Below are 25,237 nucleotides of genomic sequence, written 5' to 3'. Positions count from 1 at the left end.
CACCAGTGGGTTGGTTCGAACTGGGCGAGGCTAGACTATTGGGTACTGACCTGGTTCAGGATGCTTTGGAAAAGGTTAAGTTAATTTAGGATCGACTCGGTACAGCCTAATCTAGACAAAATAGTTATACGGATCGGAAGGTTCATGATGTTGCATTCATGGTTGGTGAGCGGGACTTGCTCTGGGTTTCGCCTATGAAGGGTGTTATGAGGTTCGGAATAAGGGAAAGTTGAGCCCGAGGTATATCGGACCTTTTGAGATTCTTGAGAGAGTTGGAGAGGTGGCTTACAGACTTGCACTGCCACCTAGTCTCTCTACAGCTCATCCAGTATTCCATGTTTCCATGCTCCGGAAGTATCACGGCGATCCATCTCATGTGTTAGACTTCAGCTCAGTCCAGTTGGGAAATGATCTATCTTATGTCAAAGAACCAGTGGCCATTTTGGACAGACAGGTTAGAAAGCTAAGATCAAAGAGAATTGCTTTAGTGAAAGTACATTGGAGGGGTCATACGGTCGAGAAGGCGTCTTGGGAAACCGAGCATGATATGCACAACTATTATCCTTATCTTTTCACCACTCTAGGTTTAATTCTAAACCCGTTCGAGGACAAACATTTGTTTAAGAGGGGGAGAATGTAACGACCCGACCGGTCGTTTTGAGAGTTGTAGCCAATCCCCCATTTACTTCTCAATTTATGTTTTACATTTGTTATGTGACTTGCCGGGGTGATTAATTTGGGTCCGGTGAGGTTTTAGGAATGAATTGGAACACCCCAAATTTCCAAGGTTTAAAGTTTAAGTTGAAATAGTGACCGGATGTCAACTTATGTGTAAACAACCCCGGAATAGTGCTTTGATGATTCTAATAGCTCTGTATGGTGATTTTGGACTTAGGAGCGTGTCCGGAAAATTATTTGGAAGTCCGTAGTGGAATTAGGCTTGAAATGGCAAAAGTTGAATTTTTGGAAAGTTTGACCGGGGAGTTGACTTCTTAATATCGGGGTCAGAATCCAGTTCTGATAATTTTCATAGATCCATTATGTCATTTATGACTTGTATGAAAAATTTGAGGTCGATCGGAATTGATTTGATAGGTTTCGGTATCGAATGTAGAAGTTGGAAATTCTTAAGTTCCTTAAGCTTGAATTGGGGTATGATTCATGGTTTTAGCGTTGTTTTATGTGATTTAAGGTTTCAACTAAGTTCGTATGATGTTTTAGGACTTGTTGGTGTATTTGATTGAGGTCCCGAGGGCCTCAGGTGAGTTTTAGATGGTTAACAGATCAAAAATTGAAGTTGGGAGACTGCTGAAGTTGAGTTTGCTGGTTTTTTTGGCAGATATGGTTTCCTTCATCTGTCAAAATCGAGACTGGAAATAGGCTGTAAATCGAGGTTGGAAATCGAGGCTGTAAATCGAGGTCAGGAAATCGAGGGCCAGTGCCTGGAGAGAGACTTTATGTTATAAAACGGGGGCTTCGTCCCATTTTTCATTTTTGACAATTTGGAGCTTGGGGAGAGACGATTTTTGAGAGTTTTTCAAGGAAAAACATTGGGGTAAGTGATTCTAACTCAAATTTGGTCAATTTACACGAATATATCGATTCGGAGTTAGATTTGAGTGAAACTAGTATGGTTGGACTCGTAATTGAATGGGTTGTCGGATTTTGTGAGTTTCGTTGGATTCCGAGACATGGGCTCCACGAGCGATTTTTGGGTTAAAATTCGGATTTTTGTTAGAAAATTTATATTTTCTTATGGAATTTATTCCTATAATTTGTATTGATTGAATCTAATTAATTATGATTAGATTCGAGTCGATCGGAGTCGTAAAATCGAGGAAAAGGCATACTACTTGACTGATTGGGCGTGGTTTGAGGTAAGTGACTTGTCTAACCTTGTGTGGGGGATTTTTCCCTTAGGATTTGTATTGATATGAAAATGTTGATGTGTTGAAAGTCGTGTACACGAGGTGATGAGTTTGTACACGGGCTAAATGTAGAAGATTATGTCTTTAAATTGCGTAGAGCACTGTTGCATATTAATTAAATTATTTTATTCTATTATATTCATCATCATTAATATATTTTCGTATTTTAAATTTGCCTGGCCTGTTCTGGCTAAGTGTTTTACCTGTTTAGTTGAAACTCTGTTTATTTTGTTCTGTGCATTATTTGAAGGTTGGATTTCTTAATTTAAATATTTAAAACAAAAATGAAGTATTTTACATTTAAAAATTTGATGTTAATTCAAGATGTTAAATTTGTGAAATATTATTATTTTTACTCAATATTCTGTGAAGATTTTTGTATTCATTGTGATTGAACTGTGAGCTCCGTATTATGGAAATAATGGATATTATTCTGCTGATTATTTTGCAAGACTTTGTACTCATTGTGATTGAGCCGTGAGCTCCTTATTGTGAAAAATATTCTTGTTGTTGATTTATTTTGGCAAGTTGAAATATTTGGGCACTTGATGTGCAAATTGTGATATATTGTGATATTGATATGCATGCGGTGGTATAAGGTTTGGGTGTTGAAATGCATGCGGTGAGATAAGGGTGGCTTGATACGCGTGGCTAGTAGGGGAACTACTAGAAGTCATACGATGTGATAAGGGTGACTAAAACGCGAGATGCTATTTCGGAAAAAAAAATATTTTCTTTAAAATTAAATGTGAAGGGCTCCAACGACGATATAATGAAAAGAGATATTGTGAATTTATTTATAATTTGGGACTACGAGGAGGTACCTCGGGAGTGCCCTTGTTGATATTTCTTTATGGCTGCATTGCCTTTGGTTATTTTTGGTATTTTTCTTAAAGTTGTAAATTTCTATTTTCCTTCCGCGAGGTGTTAATTGCCCTTATTCTGTGTAATTAAATTATGACATACTACTTACTTGATTTATTCCCATTGTCATTATTATTATTATATTGTTAAATTTTTCTCCTTGTTTTTTACTATTCCAGTAGGGCCTAACCTGATCTCGTCACTACTCTACCGAGCTTAGGCTTGGTACTTACTGGGTACCGCTGTGGTATACTAATACTACGCTTCTGCACATCTTTTTGTGCAGATCCAGGTACATAAATCCAGGTACATCTTATCAGACCAGACATCAGTGAATTATCCGTACGAGGAGACTTCGAGGTATATCTGCCAGCGTCCGCAGACTCTGAAGTCCCTTTTTATCTTATTATGCTGTCTTCCTTATTTTCTTTAGACTCTGATGTATAGAGACACTTAGAATAAATTCTTAGAAGCTTGTGACTTATTTCTACCGGGTTTTAGGAGTTGTGACTATTTGAATCGCGGTTTGATTTATTTTATATGTTGAGATTTTAGTTTCAGTTTTGTATTCCGCATAATTGATAGGCTTATCTAGTCTTAGAGACTAGGTGCCAACACGACATTCTACGGAGGGAAATTAGGGTCGTGACATTTATGGTATACCATAAACATATTTTATGAAATATGAAGTTTGTCTTTATTTTATGGAATACCATAAGCATATTAACCACATCCAAACTACAAAAAGGAAAAGAATTAAACATATTTTTGGAAGAATACAGTTCCCATTACTAATAAAATAAGTCTAACTATACAATGAAACCTAAAAAATGCACATACTATTGTCCAAGAATAAGTAGTCTACCAAGAAGAAGTAGGTGGTGAGGAGTAGTGTCCAAAAACAATTTGATAGAAAATCGACTTTGTAGGGTCGACATTGCAGGCTCGAGTATGTGTAGTTTAAATGAAAAAGATGTCCAATTTTAGGTGATTTACAATTATATAAATATTAAAGGTTATAAATGTCGGTCAATATTTTGGGAATATTTTAATCATTCAACATTTAGCATAAATTATTTATAACGACCCAACCCGTCGTTTTGAGCATTTGCATTCCGTTCAGCAGTTTGAAGTCTTGCGTAGTCTGTGTTATGTTATGAGACTTGTTGGTATGACATGACGGGGTCCTGAGGGGATCGAGTGAGTTTCGAACAGGTTTGGGTTGTGTTGCGCTTGTTTTTGATGTTTCGATGCCGTTTCTTCAAGCATATATGGTACCACATTAAGCAAATGAGCTCCAATTTCTGTTTTAATAAAGCATTAGTTTCGTATCATAATTTTGGAACCATAGCAACTAAAATCATCAAGTTTCGATATCGTATAACGCATTTATGGTAATTTTACTAAGAATTGGGTTGCTAGATTTTTCAGATTAATTACAAAATAGCCACTGAATTCGTATTTAAAAATCTCCACTATTTTCAAATATTAAAACCAACATATCTCCTTCATTATAAGGTCAAATAGAGTGATTAAAAAGCATAACTTGACTAGAAATTTATAAGGAATCCGTTGGAGGCATCAAAAGTGAGTTTCAGGATCATTTGGCATAAGAAACGAGGCAGAACAACTTGACAGAAGCATATAATATAGAGGGTTTGTTCATTTGGTCATACTTTGAGTTGGGGAACTCGTATTTGGGTGATTTTCACCACATGAATTGGGGTAAGTTTTCTATACTCAGTTTTAGTTATATTTCATGAATCCATCTTTGTTTTTGGCATTTGATTGATGGTTTCAAAGTGAAATTTGAAGGGTTTTGTCTAAAATTTCATAAAGTGAATTCTTAAGTTTTGAACATCGATTTGGAGTCGGATTTGAGTAAAACTAGTATGGTGTGCCTCATAATTGAATGGATTATCAGATTTTGTGAGTTTCGTTGGATTTCGAGTTGCGAGCCCGGGTTTGACTTTTTGGTTGACTTTGGACTTTTGATTTTAGATTCCACCTTTATCTATTGAGTTTGTTTCCTTTGGAATTATTTGGTATTCTTGAGTTGCTTTTGGCTAGTTTTGAGCCATTCGGAGGTCGGTACGCGCGGGATAGCATTTCTAGAGTATTGTTTGGCTTGCTCGGTATTGGATTCGGCTTGTTCGAGATAAGTAATACTTCTAACCATGGTGCTGAGGGTATGAATCCCTAACCATACGTGTTATGTGTTTGGTGTTGAGGCTACGCAAATGCTAGATGATGGGCATGTGGGCGTGCACCGTGCGAATTATGACTCGGTTGATTATGTAATACTGTGTAGTTACCTAATCCTGTTTCTATCCATGGAATTTCTATGTGTTAGAGAAATTGAGTTGTGAATCATGTTAGAAATCATGTTTAGGCTATATGCTTATTCTGTTGGGACCCACTGAGGTCATCTCTATTGTTGAGTTATTTGCTTAAATTGTAGTTACTTACTCAGTCATATTCATTATTCATTCACATATCATATCTCAGTCTGTTATCCTTTGTTTTCACATCATGTTATCATTGTTTGTTGATTGGCATGAGATTTGTGAGCCCGAGAGGCTGGAGAGATTGATGACTGAGTTGCGGCCTGAGAGTCGTGTTGTGAGAGATATTATGGATCGGGCTGCATGCTGTATCAGGCCATATTGGCTTCATATATCTTATTATTATATGGATCAGGATGCACGACGCAGCAGGACTTATAGGCTTTATTATTATTGATGGGATCGGGCTGCACGTCGCAACAGGTTTTATTGATTCAAGATGGGATTGGGCTGCACGCCGCAGTAGGCCATGTTAGCTTATATTAGCACTTGGGCAGGATCTGCCTCTCCAGAGTCTGACATACCAGCACTGAGTGGAGGTACCGTACAATGCTGAATGATTGAGTGTGGTGAGTGATTGAGCGTGATGAGTGGGAGTACGAGATAGTGAGATTGAGTACTCTAAGAGTGTGATATAGAAGTTTATTGCATTTGACATTCATACCTGACATACAAGCATAGAGATGCATTTCCTCATGCTAAACGGTTTTGTGACATTCTTGATTTCACATGCACATTGACATGTAGGTATAGAGATGTACTTTCCTCATGCTATCTGAGAATGAAATATCTTATCTGTTGTTAAATGTTTTGGGAAAAATCACAGTTTTTCTAACATACTCACATTCTGGTGACTTTGATGAAAGATTTGGGTTCCACTGTTATACTTGAAAAACATGCCTATTTTCCGTAACTATGAACGAGCTGAGCATCATATCTTTGAGTATTACTTGTACTATTTTTATTATATTATTACAAGTTGTTATTGGCTGTTGGTGTTGGACTTTGACAGTTGGCCAAGCTCGTCACTGCTTTCAATCTAAGGTTAGGTTTATTACTTATTGAGTACATGGGGCCGGTTGTACTCATACTACACTTCTGCACGTTGCATACAGATTTTGGAGCTGATGTTGCTGTGTATGGCAGAAGTTGGCATTGAAGATGTATCTCCGTTTTGGTTGTAGCTGCCTCTTATTCATGGTAGCTTTAGATTTATAAAATCTGTTTATGTATATTTCGAATAGATGATGTATTTATTTCATACCAGCTTTGTAAACTCTAAGTCTTAGAAGCTCATAATTTGTACTACCGGTCCTTGGAATTTTGTATAAAATCTCATTTATTTCATCATTTATTTTCTCAGTGAATCTCATTTGAGTTGGATTGCTGCTAATTGGCTTTCCTAGCGGGATGGATTAGGTGCTATCACGACTAGTTGGATTTTGGGTCGTGACAAGTTGGTATTAGAGAAGCTATTGTGGTCGGAAGTTATTGCTATGAGTATTTGAGTTATGTGGTATATAATGTGATTATATCTTGAGATATGGTTATGGATTAATACAGCTTGTTCAGAGTTATACGGTGCATAGATACAAGAATCGGGTCATATAATGAGTTATAGATGTTGGGGATTTGGATTTAAAGGTTTATGGACTAAGGTTGAAGTAAGGACTCTCTATTAGGAGGTGTTGTCGGGCTTATTGATGAGCGCAAAACACACACTTAAATTCTGCTCGCTAATCAAATATAGTATAGTATAATATTGTATCCACAAGGATTGGTTTTAAACAGTATTCTCGTAGTTTCTATCTTTGTTGCTATCCAAGATGATCAACAATTGAGATTTATAATATTTCTAACTAAAATTAACTAAGAATCTAAAGTTATTGACTAATGACAATCGAAATAAGAAATAAGCAAAGAAGGTTATCAATAGGAGAAGATAGGTGCAAGATAGGGTCTTGGAATTTAACTCTAGATAATTCACTTCTAATGTTTAAGTGAGTTTCTCTAATTCACTCAACTATTAGTTCAAACGTTCAGCAAAAACTCCTCTCTCGATTAAGTTTTAGCCTCACAAAAAGAACCAATTTAAGCGCGTGAAGATATGCAAGAATGCGTAGCGGATTGGTCTTTATGAAAACCTCTTTCGATTATTCTCCTAACTAGGTTTAATCAATTATTCAACTAGCGTCTTTAGATTACTTATAATAATCTATGAACTCAACCAACAATATAATTCAAAGATATCACAAGTTATGCCTCTCTCGAGTGCATGAACAAGTGAATATAGATGCAACAATTAAATCATCAAAAAATGCTTCAATACATAAAACTAGAGTTATCATCCAGAAAAAATTATCAATACAAATCCATCAAACCCTAAAGGGAATTACTCCATAGATATGGAGGAATTCATCACAAATAAAAATAAAGTATAGGAAAATATAAATTCAATCCAAACTCGGGTCTTAAGTAGGAAGGAATGATAAAATCCTATTGCTTGTGTTCTTCCAACTTCTCCTTAGCCTCCTTAGGTCCAAAGTATGTCAAAAGTCTAGAAAATAATGTTTCTCTATGTATTTATGTCAAGTAGGGTCGGGCCAAGACGAAATCACCTTCTCCTAGCCGAAATAGGACATTGACTCTGTAACATTACACAGGCGCGCCGCATTGGGCGACACACCATGCAGGGCATTAGTGGGAAAATCCAGAGAGCTCAACAATTGATAGACAGTAGGATTTGGGTAGCTGCGGCGTACCACGCACCGCGATTGTGGAGTTTTCTCAGAGTACAGATTGTTGCTCGACCCCCAAATACGATCCCGTCTTAATCCCTTGGGCTTTTACTCAAACTTCAAAGCTCCAAATAGCACGAATTATCTCCACAACATCTAAAATACCTCAGAATCACTCCTACAATGCATAAAACACACAATAAGTGCAAAACACAACCAATTAAGGCTCAAACACAAATAAAGTACAGTGAATTAGAGTGCAATAAGCGACTAAAAAACTTAAGGTAAAGGAACTTCCCTGAATATCTAGTCGGAGTATGAGTCAAAGTCGGGCTCCATTCCTCGCCCGAACTAATATACACATCCATGCAGATAACTTCTTCTCAGCCTTTTTGGAATACAGCCCACACTTATCTTTCTCGCTCATTGCAGCCTTCTCCTTCTCCAGTTTCCTGTAAATAGATAGAGGCATTAAATTAATTGAGGCACCAGAATCACATAAAGACTTATCAAAATTAATAGTTCCTAAAGAGCAAGGTATAGTAAAACTCTCTGGATCTCCACACTTTTGGAGGAGTTTGTTTTGCAATATTGCACTACAATGCTCTGTGAGCTTGACCACTGAGGTCTCTTCTATTTTCCTCTTATTTGTAAGGATATCTTTCAAGAATTTAGCATAAGAGGGCATTTGTGATAGCACTTCCATGAATGGTAAGTTTACATGAACCTGTTTCAGCACATCCAGAAATCTCTCAAACTGCTTGTCCAGCTTTTCTCTACATAGCTTTTGAGGGATAGGTAGCGCATGCATATGCTTTCTCTCCTCATGTTCCTCCCTTCTCGCTTTTTCTTCCTTTTTCTTTTTCATAGCTTTCATCGGGCCTTTCTTCTTCTTGTCCTCATCATTTTTCAACTGCTCCCCACTTTCATTTTCAAATATCACATCTTTTTGGATCGGGGTGGGGTCTTTCAACACTTGCCCACTTCTCAAGTTTACAACATTCACTATTTCTTTGAGATTTCTTTCAATATCAGTAGGGAGATTGCCTGGAACCCTCTCAAATATTATTGTTGCAATCTGTCCCACTTGCTTCTCTAAATTTCGAATTGCTACCCCTTGTACTTCAAATCTTTCATCTGTTTTCACAATGAAGGCCTTCATGAGATCTTCTAAACTAGGTTGATTGGGCTGTTGAGGCTGAAATTGCTGCCTCAGTTGATTCACAAAATCAGGAGCTCTTTTTCCCTGAAATCTAGGGATGTTTTATTGCCATGCATTAGTGGTACCCCCAGGTGAACTCCATGAAAAACTGGGGAGCTTCTGACCCATTGCATTAAAATTATAATTTCCCATAACATTCTTCAGTTGAGGCTTGACACTCATGAGTAGGGTGTCCTCTACCACATATATTACAAGCTGCGTGAGGCTCATTTTATATTGTATCCAAGGTCAGCTTCCTTATTTCTTTAGCCATAGCATCAAGCTGTACCTGCATAGATGTATTAGCATCAACTTGGTGAACACTAGTTGATGAACACCAGTTGATATTCTTCTTTCAACACTCTCAGAGGGCAACTGATTTGCATATTCAGGCAACTCATCAAGAATTGTAACTATCTCCTCTGGAGTCTTCTTCATCAAAGGGCCTCCAGCTGCATTGCTCAATGTTCTACGTGAGGCTGGTGTCAATCCATCCCAAAAGTCCTAGAGTTGCATCCAGAGTTTAATTCCACTATGTTGACACTTTCTAACAATCTCCTTAAACCTCTCCCATGCTTCAAAAACAGTCCCAGTCTCTTTCTGGAAGAAGTTATGAATTTCTCTTCTAAACTTGCCCGTCTTAGCTGATGAAAAATATTTGTCAAGAAATTTTTTGGTCATCTCATCCATGTTCTAATCGATCCCATGGGTAAGCTTCAAAGCCAATGCTTTGCATCATCTTTGAGTGTGAAGGGGAATGCTCTTAAGTACACTGCATCTTGTGACACACCATTGTATTGAAAGGTGTTTATAATCTCCCCGGAGTCTATTAGATGTGTATTTGGACCTTCGTTCATCTTTCCTCTGAAGACACAACAATTCTGAAGGGTTTGAAGCAACCCTTGCTTCAATTCAAAATTGTTGGCTGCAATCGGAGGTGGTCTAACACTTGATAAGCCCTGGTTGTAGATCGGTCTAGCATAATCGCCCAGTGATCTCCCAGGCATGAGAGATATATTTTCGAACTGGTCTGCAGCCAAGAGTTGATTCTAAGCAATTCTCCGACCCCTCTCTTCTTCATAGATAATTTGTGCATCTCTAATTGCTGCTTCCTCTACATCCCGTGCAATTTTTTCTTGTTGTTATACTACCTCCCTTGCAGCCAAATCTACATTATCATCACCATTTCCTACCATAAGTTCTTTGGTTGAGGATTACCCAATCTTTTCTGATGTCTTGGTGAGATTTCTTTCCTTCCTCAATTGTCGCAGTTGTTTTTCTATCTCGGGCTCATATGGTAGCACTTCTTTCACAGAAGCTCGAGTCATGCACCTATCTAAACCATTAAACCGTGCACAGTCAACGAACACCAAACGTAAAAAGAGAAAATAGAAATAAAAAGAAAAAAAATCCTAAATTAGCTCTACAAACTATTTCTAACACTATTGATTACCAATCCCCGGCAACGGTGCCAAAATTTGACTAGCGCAAAACACACACATAAATTCAGCTCGCCAATCAAATATAGTATAGATTAATATTGTATCCACATGGATTATATTTAAACAGTATTCTTATAGTTTTTAGCTTGGTTTCTATCCGAGATGATCAACAGTGAATCTCAATTGAGTTGGATTATTGCTAATTAGCTTACCTAGTGGGTTGGATTAGGTGTCATCATGACTAGTTGGATTTTGGGTCGTGACAAGTTAGTATTAGAACAGCTATTGCGGTCAAAGTTATTTCCATGAGTATTTGAGTTATGTAGTATATCATATGATTATGTCTTGACATATGGTTATGGATTGATACAGCTTGTTCAGAGTTATACGGTGCATAGATGCAAAACTCAAGTCATATAATGAGTTACTCATGTTGGGGGTTTAGGTTTTAAGGTTTATGGACTAAGGTTGAAGTAAGGATCCTCTGTTAGGTGGTGTTGTCAGGCTTATATGAATTAGGGTGACGTGGGATCACCCATGTTTATGTGCATGGTAAGGTTACACAGTGAATTGATGGCTTTGGAAAGACTCTTGGCATGTTCGAGGGCGAATGTATGTTTAAGCGGGGGAGAATGTAATGACCCAATCAGTCGTTTTAAGCATTTGCATTCCGTTCAGCCATTTGAAGTCTTGAGTAGCTTCATATGATGTATTATGACTTATGTGAATCGTCGGTTTTGGTTTTCAGGTGATTCGGGATTGATTTAGAAGAATGATTCTCAACTAGGAAGTTTTAAGTTAGAAGAGTTGACAAAATTTGACTTTTGTGTATATGACCCCGGATTAGAGTTTTAATGAGTACGTTAGGTCCGGATGGTGATTTTGGACTTGGGCGTATGATGAGTGGTGATTTTACCATTTATTCTAGTCTCTTTTCTTTAGTTTTTGTGTCCTTTAGTTACAAAATGAGGTGATTTATGGTGTGCATTGCTAGATTTTCAAGTAAATGTTGACATGAAGAGAATTGAATTCAATTGAAGTTGAATTGAGCAAAAAAGAGTTAAAAAGTGCAAATTTCTTCAGTGGTTCCACATCTGCGCAACACTGCTCGCTTATGCGAGTGGAGGTCCGCATCTGCGCATATCACCAATTTCCCACAGTGACCACATCTGCGGTTGACAATCCGCATCTGTGGAGCTGCTGTTGCGGTGTCCTGTCCGCATCTGCGGAGTAGGCAGTTCCCCAGAGTTTGCGCATCTGAGAAAGGAAGTCCGCTTTTGCAGAGCCGCACCTGTGATAATTTTTTCGCATGTGCGGTCAACAGGCTTCAGCTCAGGACAGTGTTGCTATTTCATATTTTTTCGATTTCAAACCCACAAATACACGACCTAGCTCATTTGTAAAGGATCTTTGGCATATCTTTGGAAGCTTTGGACATATCTTGAGAAGAGGACACAAGTTTTGGAGCTAGGGTTCTTGAAGATTTGAAGCTTTTGGTTGAGAATTTCTTACCCATTTATGTTCATTTCTTCATTTCCTTGCTTTGTATTATATATCTAAGTGTGTAGTATTTTGTCCAACACTTGAATCTTGTTTCTGAGAATATTCAAATTTAAAGTGTGGATTAAATATCTTGTTGTGGTTATGTATTGAACGATTTTTATTTATTATGAAGTGAGTTATTGTTTCCTTAATTATTCTTGTTTGTTAATGTTTCCAAAGGGATTAGATAGCCCTAGGACTCAACCATTTACTTCGAATTAATTTTGGAAAAGATAATTTGGGATTGGGAAAGATTAATTAACAAGAACTCGAGGCTTTAACCCTCACTTTATAGAATCCCCCTAGGGATAGGATTGAACTACTTGTAGCCATATTCGGGTGTGCTTAATCTCTTAATTGTTTTAGGGATAATTCAATTAGGAAGTCTTGTTAGTCTTTGGAAGAAGTTAATATAGAATTATTACCCAAGACTACTTAACATAAACTCGCTCATATTTGTAAAATTGTGAAATACATTGGATCGTTACTTGAGTGTAATTCCCCGTGCATCCATACTTGTAGCCATTGATCATTTTACTTGCTTTATAGGTTAGTTTATATTTTTGCAATTAGTTATAAATATTTTCTCAACCATTTCTAAGTATTTGGATTAGCATAATAAGTGATAATTCTCTTACATGCCTAATCGCCTACATATTGTTCTTTGTGGGATTCGACCCCGACTCATAGTTGGGTAAATTATATTACATGCGACCGTGTCCATTTACTTTTTAGTAGTGGATTTGGATGTCATCAGCGTATGCCCGAATTTTTTTTCGGATATTTCTAGAAGGTTGCGGCACTAATTGGCGAAAGTTGGCAATTTGAAGGTTTGGAATGTTCATAAGTTTGACTGGAAGTTGACTTTGATGATATCGGATTCGAACTGTGGTTCCTCTAATTGGAATAGTTTCGTTATGCCATTTTAGACTTGTGTGCAAAATTTAAGGTCATTCCGAGTTGATCTGATATAGTTTGGCATGAGTTTTGGAAGTTGAAAGTTTAAAAGATCATTAAGTTCTATTTAAGGTACGATTCATGATTTTGATGTTGTTATGTGTGATTTGAGTCCTCGAGCAAGTCTGTTTTATGTTATGGGACTTGTTGAAATGATTGGACAGGGTCCCAAGGGGCTTAGGTGAGTTTCAGATAGGTTTGGATTGTGTTGCGCTCGTTTTTTATGTTTCAACGTCGTTTCTTCAAACATAAATGGTACCACATTAAGCAAATGAGCTCCAATTTCTGTTTTGATTGACACATTAGATCCGTATCGTAATTTTGGAATCATAAAAACTGAAATCACCAAGTTTCGACATCATATGAGAATTTATGTTTATTTTACTAAGAATTGGGTTGCGAGATTTTTCAGATTAATTACAAAATTACCACTGAATTCGTATATAAAAATCTGCACTATTTTCAACTATTGAAACCAATATATCTCCTTCATTATATGGTAAAATGGAGTTATTCAAAATCCTAACTTGACTAGAATTGCACTAGGATTCCATTGGAGGCATCAAAAATAAGTTTCGAGATTATTTGGTACAAGAAACAAGGTAGAACAGCTAGACAGAAGAATATAATATCGAGGGTTTATTCATTTGGTCATATTTTGAACCGGGGAGCTGGAATTTGGGCGATTTTGAAGGCGCTTTTCACCATATTGATTGGGGTAAGTGTTCTATAATCGGTTTTGGTTATATGTCATGAACCCATCTTTATTTTTGGCATTTGATTGATGATTTCAAAGTGAAATTTGGGAGTTTTTGTCTAAAGTTTTATAAAGTGAATTTTTGAGTTTTGAACATTGATTCGGAGTCGGATTTTAGTAAAACTAGTATGGTTGGACTCATAATTGAATGGGTTGTCATAATTTGTGAGTTTCGTCAAATTCTAAGGTGCGAGCATGGGTTTGACTTTTTGGTTGACTTTGGGCTTTTGATTAAAGATTCCACCTTTATAGATTCGGTTTGTTTCCTTTGGCATTATTTGATGTTCTTGAGTTGCTTTTGGCTAGTTTTGAGTTTTTTGGAGGTCGGTACGCGCAGGATGGAATTTCTATAGTATTGTTTGGCATGCTCGGTATTAGATCTGGCTTATTCGAGGTAAGTAACACTTCTAAACTTGGTGTTGAGGGTATGAATCCCTGAACATACATGTTATGTATTTCGTGTTGAGGTGACACACATGCTAGGTGACGGGTGTGTGGGTGTGCACCTTGTGAATTATGACTCGGTTGATTCTGTGATACTGTGTAGTTACCTAATCTTTTTTCTATCCATGAAATTTCTACGTGTTAGAGAAATTGAGTTGTGAATCATGTTAGAAATCATGTTTATGCTATATGGTTATTCTGTTGGGACCCATTGAGGTCATCTCTCCTTGTCACGTCCGAATTTCTCCCTCCGTGAACCATCATGATGGAACCTAGTCTCTACGACAAAGTAAGCCTAATTATTGCAAAAATGAGATGAAAACACAAAGATAACGGCTAACAGATATAGTAAATAAGAAGAAACAGTGCCACTCACCATATAAAATATTCACTTTTCCTAAAAACCGGAATACCATAAGTCACAAGCTACTAAGAAGTCTTAATCGTTCTATACATCATTTCTACAGAAAGAAGGCAAAATGAACATAGGGGGATAGAGGGGGACTCCGAAGATCTGCAAGCGCGGGCAGAAGTACCTTGAAGTCTCCAATAAGCAGCAGCGACTGCAACAAGTGATGAGGCTGGAAAGATGAACCTGGATTTAAACACGAAAAACATGTGCAGGAAAGGGCGTGAGTACACCATAACGGTACCTAGTAAGTGCCAAGCCTAACCTCAGTCGAGTAGTGACGAGATCAGGTCAGTGCCCCACTGGTATAAATATAATGAAATAAGACAGAATGAAATATAGCAGTAAAATAAATACAGAAATCTAACAGGAATAGAATCAACGAAAGACAACAACTCCGAATACAGTGATAACAACAGGGTATCTCACGAGATACCGTCTCGTAGTCCCACACGTAAATATGCATGGGGATATCTCGGAATATCGTTTTGTATCCCCAAAATAAATATGCAAAACAGGGGGATCTCCCGGAATACCGTTCCGTAGTCCCAAAGTAAATATGCAGTACATGGAGATCTCCCGGAATACCATTCCGTAGTGCCAAAGTAAATATGCAGTACATGGGGATCTCCCGGAATACTGTTCCGTAGTACCAAAGTAAATATGCAGCGCAACCCACCGAAATAACAGTTATAGCAAGAAATCCTATAGTTTAGACTAAGTTCAAGTCACGAAAAGCAGGTAATTTCACTAAACATGCTTTACATAGTTCAAATAGGCCGTTAAACAAGTAGGTATGCCATTCTACTCTAAACAAGATATTTACATATGCTAATATGTTTTAATTAAGGAGAAAACAAGTTATGACTTAGTGAAAAAATGAGTTTTACAACAGATAGCCCGTGTACGTACTCGTCACCTCACGTACACGGCACTCACATATCAAACAGTACCAAATCCTAAGGGGAGTTCCCCCACACAAGGTTAGGTAAGCCACTTACCTCGAACCAAGCTCAATTCAATCCATCACAATGCCTTTCCCACAAATATCCGACTCTGAGTGGCCCAAATCTGGCCAAAATCAATTACATATCATATATATAACTACAGGAAACTAATCTAGCTAGTGAAATCAAAGCTAACGCAAGAAATTGAAAAATGGCTCAAAAAGCCTCCCCGGGCCCATATCTCGGAATCAGGTAAAAGTTACCAAATATGAACACCCATTCACTCACGAGTCTAACCATACCAAAATTACTCAAATCCGATACCAAAATCTCGATCAAAACCCCAAAATTTGGTCTAAGAACCTTTCTCAAAAGTTTCCCAAATTTTCACCCCAAATCCGAAATTAAATGATAAAATTAATGATAAATTAGTGGGTTATAACCCTAAAGGAGTTAGGAATCATTACCCAATGACTTCCTCTGAAAATCCCTCAAGAAATTGCCTTCTCCCGAGCTAAAAAATCAAATTTGTGAATATGAACCTCAACCCTCGATTCTGCCCCTTTTCTGCCCAGCGGTCTTCGGGGTTGCACCTGCGACGCTGCACCTGCAGACAATCCCTCGCAGGTGCAGAAATCACTTAACAGGGCTTGGTCTACATCTGCGGTAGGGGGCCGCACCTGCGCGTGCTCGCCTGCGGAACACTGTCCGCTCCTGCGGTCTTCCTCTGTGCGTGCAAGTCCTTGGGCGCATCTGCGGGTATCGTAGATGCGGAAATTCCTCGCACCTGTGACCCCTGGTCAAGCCTCCAAATTCCGCATCTGCGCCTGGTCTTCCGCACGTGAGAGCCCGCACCTGCGGTCTCCCCTCCGCAGGTGAGAAACACCAGAACCAGCAAAATAAAACTCAACAACTTTCCTAAGTCCAAAATTCATCCGTTAAGCATCCGAATCACACCCTAGGCCCCCGGGACCTCAACTAAACATCCAAACAAGTCCTAAAATACCATAAGAACCTAGTTGAATCCTCAAATCATATCAAACAACGCTAAAATCACAAATCATCCTCCGATTCAAGCTTAAAGAACTTAAAACTTCCAAATTCGACAACCGATGCCGAAACCAACCAAACCACGTCCGATTGACCCCAAAATTTACACACTAGTCATATTCAACATTACGGACCTACTCCAACTTCCGGGATCAGAATCCGACCCCAATATCAAAAATTTCACTACCGGCCCAAAACTCCAAAAATTTGACTTTCTCCATTTCAAGCCTAAATGAGCTACGGACCTCCAAAACACAATCCGGACACGCCCCTAAGCCCAAAATCACACAACGAAACTAACGGAATCGATGGAATTCCATTTTGGAGTTGTTTTTACTAAGTTCTGATTACGATGCCAATCTTAAGGCTTAAACCTCCTTTTAGGGACTAAGTGTCCCAAACACTTCCAAAGAATTAAATAGAAAACCTCCCGGCGAGTAACAATAGCAGAAAAAGATACGGGGAAATCAGTTAATAGGGGATCGAGACTATAAGTCTCAAGACGACCGGCCGGGTAATCACATCCTCCCCCTCTTAAAACAACCATTCGTCGTCGAACGAGTATAGAGACATACCTAAAGGTGTGAAAAGATGAGGATAACGGGTGCGCATATCCCGCTCAGTCTCCCAAGTCACCTCCTCGACCGTTTGACCCCGCCACTGAACCTTTATTGATGCAATGTTCTTTGACCTCAGCTTCTGAACGTGCCTGTCCAAAATAGCTAATGGCTCCTTAACATAGGATAGATCCTTGTCCAAATGGACTGAGCTGAAATCCAACACATGAGACGGATCGCTGTGATACCTCCGGAGCATCGAAACATGAAATACCAGATGAACTCCTGCTAGGCTGGGAGGTAAAGCAAGCTCATAAGCAACCTCCCCAACTCGCCGCAATGCCTCAAAGGGCCAATAAACCTTGGGCTCAGCTTGCCCCTCTTTTCGAACCTCATAACGCCCTTCATAGGTGAAACCCGAAGCAGGACCCACTCTCTAACCATGAATGCAACATCGCGAACCTTCCTATCCGCATAGCTCTTCTGTCTGGACTGGGTTGTGTGAAGTCTGTCCTGAATCACCTTTACCTTCTCCAAGGCATCCTGAACTAAGTCTGTACCCAATAATCTGGCCTCGCCCGGCTCGAACCAACCCACTGGGGACCGATGTCGCCTACCACACAGAGGCTCATACGGTGCCATCGGAATGCTAGACTGATAACTATTGTTGTAGGCAAACTCCACAAGTGGCAAGAAGTGATCCCAAGAACCTCCAAACTCCATCACACACGCACGGAGCATATCCTCAAGAATTTGAATAGTGCGCTCGGGCTGCTCGTCCGTCTGAGGGTGAAAATCTATGCTCAACTCCACCCGAGTACCCAACTCCTACTGTACTTCTCGCCAGACCCGCGATATAAACTGCGTGCCCCAGTCAGAGATGATAGATACCGGTACGCCATGAAGTCTGACAATCTCACGAATGTAAATTCGAGCCAGCTACTCGGAAGAATAGGTAGTCATCACAGGAATGAAATGAGCTGACTTGGTTAGCCTGTCCACAATCACCCAAACAGCATCAAACTTCCGCTGAGTTCGTAGGAGTCCAACAATGAAGTACATAGTGATCCATTCCTATTTCCACTCTGGAATCTCTATCTTCTGAAGTAACCCACCCGATCGCTGATGCTCATACTTCACCTCCTGGCAATTTAGACATCTAGCCACATACTCTACTATGTTCTTCTTCATCCTCCTCCACCAATAATGCCGTCTCAGGTCTTGATACATCCTCGCGGCACCCGGATGAATGGAGTACCACGAGCTGTGAGCCTCCTGGAGAATCAACTCACGTAAACCAAACTGTCCACATTGGGCACACATTACCTGTCCTGCATCCTCAATGCACCATCTTTCCCAATAGTGACCTCCTTAGCATCACCATGCTGGTCCGTGTCCTTAAGGACAAGCAGATGGGGGTCATCATACTGACGCTCCCTGATACGATCATAAAGAGAAGATCGAGAGATCACACAAGCCGATACTCGACTCGGCTCAGAAATATCCAATCTCACAAACTGGCTGGCTAAGGCCTGAACATCCAATGCCAAAGGCCTCTCTACTGCTGGTAGATATGCTAAACTCCCCAAACTCTCTGCCCGACGAATCAAAGCATCGGCCACCACATTGGCCTTCCCGGGATGGTACAAAATGGTAATGTCATAATCTTTAAGCAGCTCTAACCACCTCCTCTGACGCAAATTAAGATCATTCTGCTTGAACAGATGATGCAAACTCCGGTGATCAGTGTAGATCTCACAAGGAATGCCATACAAATAGTGCCTCCAAATCTTCAAGGCATGAACAATAGCTGCTAGCTCAAGGTCGTGGACAAGATAGTTCTTTTCATGCACCTTCAGCTGTCTGGATGCGTAGGAATCACCCTATGGTCCTGCATCAACACAGCGCTGAGGCCAACTCATGATGCATCACAATAAACTGTATAAGACCCCGAACCTGAAGGCAATACCAATACTGGGGCTGTAGTCAAAGTTGTCTTGAGCTTCTGAAAGCTCTCCTCACACTCCTCTATCCACCTGAACGGAGCACCCTTCTAGGTCAGCCTGGTCATAGATGCTGCAATAGAAGAAAATCCCTCAACAAACCGATGGTAATACCCCTCCAAACTAAGGAAGCTCCGGTTCTCTATCGCTGAGGATGGTCTGGGCCAACTCTGCACTGCTTCCACCTTCTTCGGATCCACGTTGATCCCCTCACTCGACACAATATGACCCAAAAATGCCACGGAGTCTAAACAAAACTCACATTTTGAGAACTTCGCATACAGCTTCTTTTCTCTAAAAGTCTGAAGCACTGTCCTCAAGTGCTGCTCATGAACCTCCCGAGTCCGGGAATACACTAGAATGTCATCAATGAATATGATGACGAAAGATTCAATATAGGCGTGGAACACACTGTGCATCAAGTGCATAAAGGTTGCTGGGGCATTGGTCAGCCTAAATGACATCACAAGGAACTTGTAATGGCCATACCAAGTCCTGAAAGCAGTCTTCGGGATATCTGGCTCCCGAATGTTTAACTGATGATAGCTTGAACGTAAGTCAATCTTGGAGAACACTCTGGCACCCTGCAACTGATCAAATAAGTCATCAATACGAGGCAATGTATACATGTTCTTCACTGTAACTTTGTTTAGCTGGCGATAATCAATACACATACAGATAGAACCATCCTTTTCGTCACAAACAAGACAGAAACACCCCAAGGTGACACACTGGTCCGAATGAAGCCCTTATCAAGCAACTCCTACAACTGCTCCTTCAACTCCTTTAACTAAGGAGGAGCCATACGGTATAGAGGAATAGAGATGTGTTGAGTGCCCGGCAACAAATCAATGCCAAAATCAATATCTCTGTCGGGCGGCATGCCAGGAAGATCAGTTGGGAACACATCTAGATAGTCCCTCGCTACTGGAACTAACTCAACTATAGGGGTATCAATACTGACATCTCTCACATAAGTTAGATACGCATCACACCCCTTCTCAACCATTCGTTGAGCTTTAAGAAATGAAATAACTTGGCTGGGAGTATACTCTAAGGTACCTCTCCACTCTAATCGCGGTAAGCCTAGCATAGCCAGTATCACAATCTTAGCGTGACAATCAAGAATAGCATAATGGGGCGACAACCAGTCCATGCCCAAGATAACATCAAAATCTACCATGCTGAGTAATAATAAGTCGGCTATGGTCTCAAAACCACTAAGAACAATCAAACACAACCGATACACATGGTCCACAATAATAGAATCTCCCATAGTAGTACACACATAAACAGGGGAACTCAAAGAATCCCGAGATACGCCCAAATGTGGGGCAAAATAAGAGGACACATATAAATACGTAGAGCTTGGGTCAAATAATACCGATGTAGCTCTATGACAGACTTGGTCAATACCTGTAATGACAGAGTTGGAAGCAACTGCCTCTGTACGAGCCGGAAGAGCATAATATCTGGCCTGGCCTCCCCCTTCTAAAGTGACCTCGACCTCCTCGACCTCCACCTCAAGCTGGCTGAGCAGGTGGGGCGGTAGCTGGTGCTGAAATCATAGCCTGAGGACCCGGTAGAGCATGTGGTGGTTGAGAAGTATGCGGAGGTGCAACCCTCCTAAGTCTGGGGCAATTCCTCACCATATGGCGGGTGTCGCCACACTCAAAATAACCCCTCGGAGGGCGTGGCTGCCGTGACTGACTCGGGCCGGATGTGCTGGACTGGCCGCTAAAACTACCCTGAGCAGGAGGCACACTAGATACTGGCAGTGCATAATAAATCTCCTGGGGCCTAGAAGGGGCTGGAACACCACTGGCGGATGGAAGAGCTGAATGAACGGGGCGACCCACATAACCCCTACCACGGCGAGCTACTGGGGTGCAAGCTCCAGAATAAGAACTAAGTCTCTCGAGACCTTTTGGACTCTCTCTGCTCTCGGTCTCGGGCAAGCATGCCCTCCAATATCCTAGCAATACTCACAACCTGCTGGTAAGGAATATCCATCTCCAGCTCCCTGACCATACTAATCATGATACTGGGGTGGAGTCCCTCAATAAATCATCGAACCCTCTCTCAAACTGTGGCAACCAAGGCCAGTGCATGTCGGCCCAAATCACTGAAGCAGACTGCATACTCTGACACAGTCATAGCACCCTAGCGCAGCTACTCAAACTCCGCTCGCCATGAGTCCATGAGGCTCTGAGGGACATACTCTCTCAGAAACATGTCCGAGAACTGAGTCCATGTAAGTGAAGCTTCCTCATCCGGACTACTCAACTCATAAGCGTGCCACCACTGATAGGATGCTCCTCTAAGCTGGAAAGTGGTAAAAGAAACCCCACTCATCTCCGCTATGCCCATAGTACAGAGAATATGATAACACTCCCCCAGAAAACCCTGAGCATCATCTGTAGACAATCCACTAAAGGTAGGTGGGTGGTACTTCTAGTACCTCTCAAGTCTGAGCTGCTCCACCTCAGAAGCGGTTATCCTAGTCTCATGCTGAACAGGGGCTAACTGTGACTTAGGAATGAACTCTAGGGCCTGATCAACCTGGACCCTCTGCTCAGGAGTGTGGACTGTGGGAGTCTGTGCCCCTCCCCCGGCCTGAGATATGGCGGGAGCTAATGGAATCAATCCAGCCTGAGCTAAGGTGTTGAACATGCTCATGAACTAGGCTAGAGTCTCCTGGAGGGCTGGAGTAGCAATAGGAACCTCCGGTGCCTGCCCTCCAGCTGGAACTGTTGAGGGTTCCTCTGTCGCAGCTCGCGCGGGTGCTCTGGCTGCACCACATGGCCGTACTCTACCCCGACCCCGGCCTCTGGCGGCTCTAGCAGGGGGCACGGGTGCCTAGTCGTTAGATCCTCCGGTACGGGTCCTCACCATCTATGAGAAAGAATAGAATAGAGAATTTTTAGAATTTGATTCCAATAACTCGCACGATAAGGAATCAAAAGAAGTATGTTTGTTCCTAACAGTTTCATAGCCTCCCGAAGATAAGTACAGACATCTCCGTTTGATCCGTGAGACTCTAATAAACTGGCTTGTGACTCACGACTCCTATGAACCTAGAGCTCTGATACCAATTTATCACGATCTAATTTCTCTCTCTGTGAACCGTCGTGATGGCACATAGTCTCTATGACTAGTTAAGCCTAATTATTGAGAAATGAGATGAAAACACAAAGATAACAGCTAACAGATATAGTAAATAAGTAGAAACAGTGCCACTCGGCATATACAATATTCACTTTTCCCAAAACTCGGAATACCGTAAGTCACAAGCTACTAAGAAGTCTTAACCGTCCTATACATCATTTCTACAGAAAGAAGGCAAAATGAACATAACGGGATAGAGGGGGACTCCGAGGATCTACGGGCAAGGGTAGTACCTTGAAGTCTCCAATAAGCAGCAGCGATGATGAGGCTGGTAAGATGAACCTGGATCTGCACACGAAAAATATGTGCAGGAAAGGGCGTGAGTACACCACAACGGTACCCAGTATGTGCCAAGCCTAACCTTGGTCGAGTAGTGACGAGATCAGGTCAGGGCCCTACTGGTATAAATATAATGAAATAAGACAGAATGAAATATCGCAGTAAAATACATACGGAAATCTAACAGGAATAGAATCAACGAAAGACAACAACTCAAAACACAGTGATAACAACAGGGGATCTACTGAGATACCGTCTTGTAGTCCCATACGTAAATGTGCAGGGGGATCTCCCGGAATATCATTTCGTAGTCCCAAAATAAATCTGCAAAACATGGGGATCTCCCGGAATACCGTTCTGTAGTCCCAAAGTAAATATGCAGTATAGGGGGATCTCCCGGAATACTGTGTCGTAGTCCCAAAGTAAATATGCAGTATAGGGAGATCTCCCAAAATACCATTCCGTAGTCCCAAAGTAAATATGCAGCGCAACCCACCGAAATAACAATTATAGCAAGAAATCCTACAATTTAGACTCAGTTCAAGTCATGGAAAGCAGGTAATTTCACTAAACATGCTACAAAGAGTTCAAATAAGTAGTTAAACAAGTAGGTATGCTATTCTAGTCTAAATAGGATATTTACATATGCTAGTATGTTTCAATTAAGGAGAAAACAAGTTATGACTTAGTAAAAAACGAAGTTTTACAACAGATAGCCCGTGTACGTATTCGTCACCTCATGTACACGGCACTCACATATCAAACAGTACCAAATCCTAAGGGGAGTTCCCCCATACAAGGTTAGGCAAGCCACTTACCTCGAACCAAGCTTAATTCAATTCATCACAATGCCTTTCCCACGAATATCCGACTCCGAATAGCCCAAATCTAGCCAAAATAAATTACATAGCATAAATATAACTACAAGAAACTAATCCAGCTAGTGAAATCAAAGATAACACAAGAAATTAAAAAATCTCTCAACAAGCCTCCCCGGGCCCACATCTCAGAATCGGGTAAAAGTTACCAAATATGAACACTCATTCACTCACGAGTCTAACTATACCAAATTCACTCAAATCCGATACCAAAATCTCGATCAAAACTCCAAAATTTGGTCTAAGAACGTTTCTCAAATTTTTCCAATGTTTCACCCCAAATCCAAAATTAAATGATAAAATGAATGATAGATTAGTGGGTTATAACCATAATGGAGTTAGGAAACATTACCCAATGACTTCCTCTGAAAATCCCTCAAGAAATCGCCTTCTTCCGAGTTAAAAAATCAAATTTGTGAATATGAACCTCAACCCTCAATTCTGCCCCTTTTCTGCCCAGCGGTCTTCGCACCTGTGGGCCATGGGTCGCACCTGCGACGCTGCACCTGCGACGCCACACCTGCGTACAATCCCTTGCAGGTGAGGAAATTACTTAACAGGGTTGGGTCCGCATCTATGGCAGGGGGCCTCACCTGCGCGTGCGCGCCTGCGGAACACTGTCCGCTTCTGCGGTCTTCCTCCGCACGTGCGAGTCCTTGGGTGCATCTGCGGGCATCGCATATGCAGAAATTCCTCGCACCTGCGACCCCTGGTCAAGCCTCCAAATTCCGCATCTATGCCTAGTCTTCCGCACGTGCGAGCCCGCATCTGCGGTCTCCCCTCCGCATGTGTGAAACACCAGAACCAGCAAACAAAACTCAACAACTTTCCTAAGTCCAAAATTCATCCGTTAAGCATCCGAATCATACCCGAGGCCCCAGGGACCTCAACCAAACATACCAACAAGTCCTAAAATACCATACGAACCTAGTCGAATTCTCAAACCACATCAAACAATGCTAAAATCACAAATCATCCTCTGATTCAAACTTAAAGAACTTCAAACTTCCAAATTCGACAACCGATGCCGAAACTAACCAAACCACGTCCGATTGACCCCAAATTTTTCACACAAGTCATATTCAAAATTACAGAAATACTCCAATTTTCGGGATCGGAATCCGACCCTAATATAAAAAATTCCACTACCGGCCCAAAACTCCAAAAATTTGACTTTCGCCATTTCAACACTAAATGAGCTACAGACCTCCAAAATATAATCCGGACATTCCCCTAAGCCCAAAATCACACAACGAAGCTAACAGAATTGAAGGAATTCCATTCCGGAGTCGTCTTCACTCAGTTTCGACTATGGTGCCAATCTTAAGGCTTAAACCTCCGTTTAGGGACTAAGTGTCCCAAACGCTTCCAAAGAACCAAAAGGAAACTTGCCGGCAAGTCACAATAGCAAAAAATGAAACGGGAAAATTAGTTAATAGGGGATCGGGACTATAACTCTCAAGACAACCAGACGGTCCGTCACACTCCTGTTGAGTTATTTGCTTAGATTGCAATTACATATGCAGTCATATTCGTTCATTCACATATCATATCTCAGTCTCTATTATCCTTTGTTGTCACATCATATCATTGTTTGGGCTGATTGACATGAGATTTGTGAGCCTGAGAGGCTGGAGAGATGGATGACTAACTTGGGCCTGAGAGCCAATTTGTGAGAGATATTGTGGTTCGGGCTGCACGTTGCAGAAGGCCATATTGGCTTCATAT

The 25,237-nt window shown here is 40.8% G+C and overlaps 1 non-coding gene across 1 annotated transcript; it reads left to right on the top strand.

Annotated features, from left to right (window-relative positions):
• The first annotated feature begins 9,602 nt into the window (after window positions 1-9,602).
• Window positions 9,603-9,709, top strand: LOC117275987 (small nucleolar RNA R71). The gene has a single exon (XR_004506210.1). It is a non-coding gene; the product is annotated as a small nucleolar RNA R71 (small nucleolar RNA).
• The last annotated feature ends 15,528 nt before the right edge of the window (window positions 9,710-25,237 follow it).

The sequence above is a fragment of the Nicotiana tomentosiformis genome, chromosome 12 (genome assembly GCF_000390325.3).
Source record: "Nicotiana tomentosiformis chromosome 12, ASM39032v3, whole genome shotgun sequence".
Taxonomy (NCBI): Eukaryota; Viridiplantae; Streptophyta; class Magnoliopsida; order Solanales; family Solanaceae; genus Nicotiana; species Nicotiana tomentosiformis.
The sequence above is the reverse complement of the archived record's forward strand: the minus strand, read 5'-3'. Positions and strand labels throughout refer to the sequence as shown.